Genomic DNA, 10,619 nt, shown 5'->3' on the forward strand with positions numbered 1-10,619 from the left:
ACCTGAGTGGACCTAAAATGTATACTCTAGAGTCCCTATAAAAGGGTGGGGCGGTCCAGAGGAAGGCATTACACAAAGGAGAGGAAAAGACAATGTGACCTTGGAGGCAGATACTGAAGTGATGTGGTCACAGGCTAAGGAATGCTGGCATCTAGGAGAAGATGAAAAGAACATTCTCTTAGAACCTCTGCAGCTTGGTGCCCTGCTCACACCTTGATTTCTGCTCACTGATTTCATGGTCATTTGTTACAGAAGCTACAGGAAATATACCCTTTCCCTAAATGCAGGTATATATCCTCCTCTAGTAGATTTTTTTTTCTTTCTCTTGTAAACAGAGTCACCCACACACATCAGTCATGACTTACGCAGGTGACACTCCCCAATATGTGAGTGTAATACAAGTTTAATACAAGTAAAATAAAAAGGCCTGAGTAGACTACAAGAGACCTCAAGAGAAAGTGCAGGTCTTCCGGAATACATAGCGGGAGAGATGGTGCTATGCTCCTAGCTGTAGGGGCCACAGATGGACAGCTGAGTGGGAAGGGCCATGAGCAGTAGTGGCTTCTGTTCAGTGCACACAGTCAGTCCCTGGCAATGCAGAAAGAAAGGGAAACTAGTATCTCCAGTTCACTTTTTTTTCTCTCCCTCTGACAGAGAGGCCTGTGGCCTTCATTGGCTGAACTTAACCTGAAACCTGGCCTTGGAGCAGAATGGAGGAGGGTGGAGAGTAGATTGATTCATCAGGGCAAATGGAAACACCCAGCATTCTTATATCGTCAGTCTTTTCTCAAGATTATCCGCACAACATAACAAAGAGGTTTAGTGAGACAGAGGGGCCCCTGGACCCTACCTCTGAGAGTGTGGGGAGTCCTTACTTCTCTAGACCTCATGCTCTTAATATGTGAAAGAATAGGTTTATTTATTTTTCCTTTTTTAAAAAATATTTATTTATTCCCTTTTGTTGCCCTTGTTGTTTTATTGTTGTAGTTATTATTGTTGTTGTTTTTGATGTCATTGTTGGAGAGGACAGAGAGAAATGGAGAGATGAGAGGAAGACAGAGAGGGTGAAATAAAGATAGATACCGGGGCCAGGTGGTAACGCACCTAGTTGAGTGAACATGTTACAGTGCGTAAGGACCCAGGTTCAACCCCCTGGTCCCCACCTGCAGGGGGAAAACTTCACAAGTGATGAAGCAGTGCTGCAGGTGTCTCTCTGTCTCCTTCTCTGTCTCCCCCTTCTTCTCAATTTCTGGCTGTCTCTATAAAATAAAGATTTTTAAAAAGTGGAAAAGAAACCTTAAAAAAAACTTGACTCGTGTGAAATTTTCCTGCTTACATAAAAAAATAAAGATAGACACCTGCAGACCTGCTTTGCTGCTTGTGAAGCGACTCCCCTGCAGGTGGGGAGCCGGTGGCTCGAACTGGGATCCTTCTGTCGGTCCTTGCGCTTTGCGCCACCTGTGCTTAACCCACTGTGCTACTGCCGGACTCCCATTTCTTTTTTAAAAAATTAGTGATTTAATAATGATATACAAGATTATCGGGTATAATACCACCCCACATTCACTACTAAAGTTTTGTCACACTCTTTCAGTGATAACAGCCTGGCATAGTTCTTACAAAGTCTTGGAAATGGTTTCACCACATTGATTGATTGATTGATTGATGAGAGACACAGGAAGAGAGAGGGAAAGAGGACCAGAGAATCACTCTGACTCATGCACTGCCAGGGATCAAACTCAGAATCTCATGCTTAAGAGTTCAACACTTTAACCATTGAACCCTTCCCTGGACCATTTTTCTTTTCTAAATTCATGTTTCAATTTCCTCTTTTTCTGCATATAAGCAAAACCACCCAGTAATTATCTTTCGTTTCTGCACTGATTTTACTAAACACAGTCACATCCAGTTCCATACATTGTCTCCCAAAGGATACAATATTATCTTTCATAAAATAATAGGTTTGTGCTGTTTGGGAAGTGGTGCATTGGATAAAGCACTGGACTCTTACATAGGAAGCCCTGTGTTTGATAACCAGCATCACAGATGCCAGAAAGATGCCTGGTTCTCATCCTCTCTCTCTCTCTCTTAAAATCAATCAATAATTTCTCATCAATAATTATTTTTTAAATTAAAAATAATAAAAAAACAAAAGAATAGGTTTAGAAGAGAGAAATTTGAGTCCTAATGCTTATGATCCTAGAAGCTGACTACATGCCTTATCAAGATAAGGCTAATCTGTGCCTTGAGGTCAGACAGCTGTTTATTTACTGAAGTGCATGCAGACCCCTCTTTCTCAAGACACAGCTCCACTTCTCAGCAGAGACATAAGACACAGGCTGGCTTTCTATCCACTGTGGGATGTGAGGAAAGGAGCTAGTTGTGCTGGACTCATTGGCAGACACACCACAGCCATGCTGGACTAGGGATAGCCAATCAAGCCAGGTTTTGCACAACCACTCAAGAGAGAGGCACAGACGCAGGCTGAGAGGCCGATCCTTCACCCAGCAGCTGGTCAGCGGTCAGAGGGTACACCTGTCTGCTCCTGAGGAAAATGCAAAGGGCCACAGCAGCTGGCAGCAGCTGATACAGACCTCGGGCTGGCCCATCAACTCCACTGGCAAGCTTGACAAAAAGCCAGCTGCTAGCAACCACACAGATGGTAATAATTAGCCAGAAAGTTAAACTATGGAAAGTTCCAAGTGTCCAGGAGAGCCATGTGTGTTGAACATTGAACATACACCAAACCTTCCCCTGCTGCCTTAGGGGCATTCTGTGCTGTATTGTGTCTGCTTTTTTCTTTCTTTCTTTCTGCTTCTTCTTCTTCTTCCTCTTTTTTTTTTTTTTTTTAAAGTAATTCCTGTCTGCTTCTGTCTCATTGGAACCTCCTTTGGAAAACAGAATAAGACAAAGGGGAAAAAAAATCCCCATGATTTCTCTAGGGTTGAACATGCATAAGATGAAAAGGCCCCTCCCCAACCCTCTCATTCCCATAGATCTTGGGTGGCCTGGGATATTGAACAGATTTCCTTCCTTTCTCTAACTCCACCCTTAGTCGTTAAACCAAGACCCTCCACAACGACTGGTGGGTCTCACTTGAGCATTGATTTATAGCATGTGATGGCAGAAGGAGGGGTGCTTAAGAAAGGCCTGTATTTCAAAATCTTTAAAAACTCTCTCCAAACTGTTAAATGATTTCTAAATCCTGTTGGCATCTTCTTTCCAACTAAACAACTTGATTCATATTATAAACACACCCACACTTGAGAGATAGTATTTTTTTCAAAGATTTGTTTTATTATTTATTTAATTTGATTTGATAGAATAGAGAGAAACTGAGAGGGGAGAGGGAAATAAGGAAAGAAAGAGAGACACCCACAGCACTGATTCACTGCTTGTGAAGCTTTCCCCACCCTCACCCCAGCAGGTGGGGACTGGAGGTTTGAACCCAAATCTTTTATGCATGGAAATTTGTGCATTCAACCAAGTATGTCACCACCCAGCCCCATGGTTTATGTTTTAAGGTTTTTCAGTGAATTATGAGCCCAAAGACCTTTCTATTGTGAAAGGAAGGGGAGATTGAATATGAGAGACTGAGAAGGTGGGTAGGTTCTGGGCACTTGGGAATAACATCACAACCTCATATTACTGCCTAGCAGCTTGTCAAAATCAAGTAACATAAGAAAAATTTGCATATCACAGGAGTTGGTGCATTGGAGAAAGTGTTATGAAAGTTACTGTTCTCTCTATCCACTTTTAGATACAGCACTCTTCAAATGGACCAAAAAGACTTCAGTTGGGACTTGGTGGTAGCTCACCTACTAAAACACACACTATCATGCTTGAGGACTTGGATTTGGGCCCCCAGCACCATACAGAAACACCATGGCCCCCAGCACCATACAGAAACAGCTTCATGAACAATGGAGCAGTGCTATAGTGTCTCTCCCTCTCTGTCTCTTTGTCTCTATCTGATTATGGAAGGAGGAGGAATAGGAGGAGAAAAGTCTCTAGGAGCAGTGGAATCACCAGGTACAAAGCCCCAGAATTAAAAAAAAAAAAAAGGCAAGACTCAAATCTAGAAAGATTAGACTTACTTGAGCTGTGATTAATGGGAGTATCCCATCTCTAGTACTCACCAGCATAGTGGTTTTGTGCATATGACTTTCTTATCAAAATATTGCTATCCTTATTTCTAAGTGGGTCATGATAATCATAATAACCTGCTAGGATTAAAAAAATGAGATAATGCACAACCACTTAGCCCAATGTCTAGCTCATAGTATGTGCTCAGTGAATGTCAGTCAATTTATTTTTTGCCCACTAGACTTCCGGTAAAAATTGGTAAACTAATGCACATTATTTTCAAGGTCATTACAAATTTATTCTAGATTTTGGCTGTGCTCACAGATTTACTCTTTGAAAATGCCGCAGAGCTCTTTGGTAAGTCATGTTCTTTTAATTTTTAAATCAGCTATATTTAACTCTTAAATTTAATAGCTCAGCTTGAAATCTTAAACTCATCGTTCTAAAAATACAAGTGATTCAATCAATAGCATTTACTCACTAAAAAAAAAAAAAGCATCTAAAACATTTTTGTTTGTTTTTAATAACAATAGATCAAAGGTGGGAGTAGTTTCCATAACTACAAAGATAAATAAATTATATTTTATTTAATCAAATAGTCTAATTTGGGAAGACTGGGTTTCTTTTTTTAATTTTTTATTTATTATTATCTTTATTTATTGGCTGGAGACAGACAGAAATCAAGAGGGAGGGGGCTGATAGAGAGGGAGAGAGACAAAGAGACACCTGCAGCCCTGCTTCACCACTCGTAAAGCTTTCCCCCTGCAGGCGGGGACCAGAGGCTTGAACCCAAGTCCCTGTGCATTGTGACATGTCAGCTCTACTGGGTGAACCATTGTCCAGCCCCACAACTAAACACTTTTTGTAGGTCCTAAGCTACCCATCAGAGAGCCTAGGTCCTTCCTGACCTGGACCCAACTCACAAATGAAATCATTAATAACCATTTTATAGATTCAAACATTAGTTATTCCTTTCAGCATGCATGTATGTGTGTGAAGTTGGGGTCCCACATATGTACAATTCCATTATTGAAGGCCCCTTTTCAAAAAAGAAATCTTTTAATTTGTATTTATTATTGGATAGAGACAGAAAAATTGGGAGGGAGAGAAAGAGATAGAGAGAGAAAGAGACAGAGAGACATCTTCAGCCCTGCTTCACCACTCTTGAAGCTTTTATCCTGCATGTGTGCACTTAACCAGGTATACCACTGCCTGCCCCCCTGAAGTCTGCTTTTTTTTTCTTCTTTTTACTCAAATAGAGATGGGTGGGGAGAAGGAGAGACATCACAGGATCAGAGCTTTTCTTGATACCGTAGTAGCTCCTGTGTGGGCTAGCGTGCACAAGGGTAACAAGGTATGAACCCTACCTGGTCAACTATCTCACTGGCTACATTATCTTTTTTTATTTAAATAATCAGTGGGGTTTCACCACTCCAGGCTGACTTTTTCAGATAGACACAGAGAGGGGTCAGGCAGTGATGCACCAAGCTAAGTACACACAATGATAGGCACAAAGACCCATGTTTGAGCTCCCACGGCCACCTGCAAAGGGGACCCTTCACAAGCAGTGAAGCAGGTCTGCAAATATTTCTCTATTTTCTCTCTCTCTTTCTCTATCGCCCACTACCCTCTCAATTTCTCTCTCTCCTATCTAATAAAATAGGAAGAAAGAAAGAAAGAAAGAAAGAAAGAAAGAAAGAAAGAAAGAAAGGGAAGAAGCAAAAAAGAAAAAGTCACCAGGAGTGGTGGATTTATACTGCTGGCACCAAGCTTCAGCAATAACCCTGGTGGCAAGGACTGGGATCGAACCTGAACCATGTCCATGACAAAGCAATGGTGCTTTTGAAGTGAGCTATCTTGCTGGCTCTCACCCAACTACCTTTTGTGAATTTGATTCAACATCCTCTTTACATATAACAGCATATTTTCTTGGTGCATATTATGTGCCAGACATAGTTCTAAAGGCTGCATGAGAACTAAGTCATCATCATCAGATCTTTGTGAAATAGATCCTGTTGTTATCATACTCTACATGGGATGCCATCACCTTAAAGTAACTTTGACACAGAGGTTATGTTAATTGTCTAAGATGCCAAGCTAAGGCTTACAAAATAGGTCACTGGATAATGTCTTGCTTTACCATGTGTGTGACCCAGGTTCAAGCCCATTCCTTAGAAAATTGAAGGAAGATTTGGTGCTGTGGTCTCTTTCACTCTTTCTTACTGTCTCTATCTAAATAAATAATATCAAAAAGAAGAAGAGAAAAAGGAAGTGGAAGGAAGAGGAGATGGAGGTGTCATCACTCTCTAAGTCAGCATATGGCAGTGCTGAGATTTGAACCTAGGTAGTTTGGTTACAGAGATGACTCTCATGCTGAACCATACCATGTTTCAAAGGAGAGGGAATATTTATCAGAAACACAGCTTGGACAAGAATCTGGATTCTACTTTTTTTTTTTTTTCTCGGACTGTACTTTTTTTGAACATTCTTCCCTGGAACATTCTGTCCTGACCAAGTTGCCCTTTTCTTCCAGTTTATTTTCAGGGACTCCTCTGGAGAGAGAAAACAAAACAAAACACCAAAACCCAACAGCACCATACACGTTTTACTTACCTTTGTTAAACAGGGTTGCAAAAGTATTCAAAGCAGTGTGACTCAGACTCTGAGGTTGGGGTTCCAGTCTTCACCATTAACTGACTGGGGATGCCCTTGGGTAAAGCACTTACTGTCTCTTTTTAGATTCCTCATCAGCAGAATGGATACCATGCCAAAAACTACCTGGTGGAGCTTTTGTGAGGATGGCACAAGCTTATCTGTCTTACATGCTCAGCATCAGTCTTGCCAACATGGTGAATCAGTAAGTACATGGGGTGATCATGAAGCAAGATCAATAGCAGCTGTTCTTATTGATCACACAGTCTGATTCTGAGCAGAAGTGAGAAAGGAATTCAAGAAAGACTCAGAGAGAAAGGAGGCTCTAATATATGCCCTTTAGGACTCTACTACTTATCTGTCCCAGCATGCAAGGAAAGGCTGCCTGATATGGGAGAGCTCACTTCCCCAGTCTGGCCAGCACATCCCTCCTCTGGGTTTCCTAGGGCAGAAGATGATCATTAAATAGAAGGCTGGTGGGGAGGGCCAAGAAAGAGCCTAGATATGGGCAAGTGAGAAAGCCCTTTGTAAGTCAGCTCCCTCCCGTAAGTCGTCATTTTCAGTCTAGACAGATAATACTTCGTTCCAGGTCAGCAATTTTGAAAACTGTTTTTAAAACTTTCTTTCTTTTTCAGATAGCAATGGTGCTACCTCACACCCCCTGGCTCTGCATTATAAAAAAATATAGGGGGAAGTAAAGTCAGGGAGTTTTTATCTTTCAGTTCTTGTTTTATTTTTTAAATTTTTATTTATTTATGATTGGATAGAGACAGAGAAAAATTGAGAGGGGAGGAGGATTTAGAGAGGGAGAGAGACAGAGACTGAGGTGCCTTAGTTCAGATACCTTTTCTTTTCTTTTGTATTATCTTTATTTACTGGATAGAGACAGCCAGAAATCGAGAGGGAAGGGGGAGACAGAGACAGAGACAGACACCTGCAGCCCTGCTTCACCATTCGCAAATCTTGCCCCCCTGCAGGTGGGAACCGGGGCCTTTAACCTGGGTCCTTGTGTACTCTAATGTGAGTGCTTAACCAGGTGCACCACCACCCGGCCCCCAGATACCTTTTCTACCACTTCCTAAGTGTGTCTCCAGTGTTGATTTGCTCATCTGTAGAAGGGGAATGATGATGATACCTGTCACCCTTAGAAGGGTGTCTGGCACACAGTCAGGGCTCAAGAGTTGATTGATGCTTTTGAATTCACTTATTGTTATGATGAGTTGTTTCATTCAAACTCTAATTTGTTTAGCTTGTAAGAGAACAGTATATATCATATATGGCTAAGGGTCAAAATATGTGGTAGAGATGAGTAAAAGTCTGAGAATTCTGAGAATGGGCATCTGCAATGCATCTGTATACCTGCTGTAAAAATCAAGCTGAGTTCTCTGAATCAGTCCAGTATCAGCATGTGTGTTGCCAAAGCAGCACTCTAGGACAGGAAGCATCTCCACAAGGAGCTAACAGGTCACATCTAACTAGGCCTGGGTAGACCAGCTGTCTGTGTCCTAGACAGTTGTCTCCCCTGCACTTAGTTTCTTTCCATAAACACACTGTCTTATGGGGATTGGGTGGTGGGAATTGTGTGGAGTTGTACCCCTCCTACCTTATGTTTTTGTTCATTAATCCTTTCTTAAATAAAAAATTAAAAAAAACAAAACACACTGTCTGCTTACCACACAGAGCACATTGTGGGTAGAAATGTGAACACGAGGAAGGCTGAACTGAACAGAACAGAACCCTCTGAAGCCACAGTTTAAAGACCTTCTCACTGCATTCTTTTATCAGTTATCATTGTTGCTGCTTTTCAATTAAAAAGAAAATTATTCAAGAGGGAATTCAGAGGTTCCAGGGAGAAATTCTATCAAAAAATGTCCCTAGACTACACTGTGGACAGAGATGTGAACTCAAGAATGTTAAGAACCTGGACCACATCCCCACACGTGGAGAAACAAGTCATGGTGTATTTCTGCATGCTGATGAGAGGGAGGAAGTGAGTCTCCTGGGCCAGAAGTACACCATGAAGTACACAGAGGTCCACAGGGTCCAAGTCCTGGTAAATAGCTGGGCCCCAGTCAAAATGTCTTTTTCGAATCCCTTCCATTTCACCTGTTTCTCTCAGAATCTTTTTCAAAACTAAGGGTAATTATGAATGCTTCTTGATATTACAGGCACTCCAAAAACAAACACACAGAAGAAAGAAGGAAGCAATAGAGGAAAAAAGGAAGAAAGAGAGGGAGGAAAGGAGAAAATCAGCAAGGGATTCCCAGAAATGTACCATGATACTACACACACACACACCGCCCACACACACCACACACACACACAAACACACACACACACACACCTCAAAGCAAAACGTACAATTAACTTTCAAAGAGAGAGAGAGAGATGGAGAGAAATGGAGAGAGAAACCCCTGAGCTTCTCACGGTGGAGTCCACCCCACTCACCATACACACTCAGCTGCAAGAAACGCCCTCAGCCCATAGCTTACAGGTCTGGTGTGGCATTTGGCTCAAGAAATGTCAAACGACTGCGAGAAAGGCTGGTGCGAGAAAGTTCCTACCTCTTGGACTGGGGTCCCCAGGGTCGGTTCTCACTCTGTCTTGCACCACCTGCTACAGTGGACGCACCATCTCCCCCTGGAAAGCTGGGCACCGCTGGCTGGCCCGGGAGGGGTTCCGCGGAAGGAAGGGGAGGGCAGGCTCTGAGCTCAGCGACGGAGGGAGGGGATGGTCTCCCAAGAGCGCTGGGGGAGAGGGGAAGGGATGTTGTGTAAGTTTTGGCTTGAATTTCCAGAGGCAAAACAGGAAATGTCCACTGAGGCTGGGAGCTCTAGGGAGGGAGAACTGGGAGAACTTGCCATTTCCCAGGCGCTCGCTCTCTGCAGGAAAGAAGGCTCTGAATTCCTGCGCTGCCTCCGCCCCCCCCCCGTCCCCCCCCCCCCCGTCCCCCCTCTATCCTCCAGTACTGACTTTCAGGGAAAGTCAGCTTCATTCCTGACATGCTGGAAAAAAATTCTCCTCCTCCGCCCTAACTTGGCTCAATAATATTCTCTCCTTGTGACTCCGTCCAGTTACAAAGACCAGCGAGAGGGAGAGGGAGAGGGTGAGGGAGATGTTTTGCCAATTTTCCCGAGTAGAACTTCTAAATTCCAAGAAATGTATACACACCCATATCCCTCTTGACTTCCCCCCTCCTTTTTAATTGACTAGTAACAGTACAAGGGGCTGGGTGGTGGCGCACCCGATTAAGCACATATTACCAAGCACAATCACCTGGGTTCGAGCCCCGTTCGTTCCCCACCTGCAAGAGATCTGCTTTATGAACGATGAAGCAGGTCTGCAGGTGTCTATCTTTGTTTTTCTCTCTCTATCTCCCCAATTCCCACCCCTCCCATTTATCTATCTGATAAAAATTAGGAAAAAGGGGAGTAGGGCGGTAGCGCAGCGGGTTAAGCAAGTGGCACAAAGTGCAAGGACCTATGGAAGGATCGGGAAGGATGCTGGTTCGAGCCTCCCCACACACACACCTTTAGGGGAGTCGCTTTACAAGCAGTGAATCAGGTCTGCAGGTGTCTCTCTCCCCTTATCTTCCCCTCCTCTCTCAATTTCTCTCTGTCCTATTTAACAATGACGATGACATCAATAACAACAACAATAACTACAGCAACAATATAAAGCAAGGGCAACAAAAGGGAAAATAAATAAATAAATACAAAAAAATAGGAAAAAGAAAAACTGGCCGCTGGGAGCAGTGGATGCATAGTGCCAGCACTGAGCCCCATCACTTTGGCAGCAATAAAAATATAATAACAATACTAATAACTGGTAAAAACAAAATGCAGCAGCCTAGAATGTTCCCAGCTATGACCATGGAATGT

The 10,619-nt window shown here is 42.9% G+C and overlaps 1 protein-coding gene across 2 annotated transcripts in view; it reads right to left on the reverse strand.

Moving 5' to 3' along the window:
* TACC1 (transforming acidic coiled-coil containing protein 1) overlaps positions 1–9,561 on the reverse strand; it is a 171,619-nt gene extending 162,058 nt beyond the window's left edge. Inside the window, exon 1 of one of the 2 annotated variants that reach the window (XM_060182402.1) lies at positions 9,303–9,561. The gene's annotated coding sequence lies outside the window, so the exon portion shown is untranslated. The remainder of the gene's footprint in view (positions 1–9,302) is intronic. The other variant, XM_060182365.1, reaches the window with a different exon arrangement.
* Between the last annotated feature and the right edge of the window lie 1,058 nt (positions 9,562–10,619).

The sequence above is a fragment of the Erinaceus europaeus genome, chromosome 2, assembly GCF_950295315.1.
Source record: "Erinaceus europaeus chromosome 2, mEriEur2.1, whole genome shotgun sequence".
Taxonomy (NCBI): domain Eukaryota; kingdom Metazoa; phylum Chordata; class Mammalia; order Eulipotyphla; family Erinaceidae; genus Erinaceus; species Erinaceus europaeus.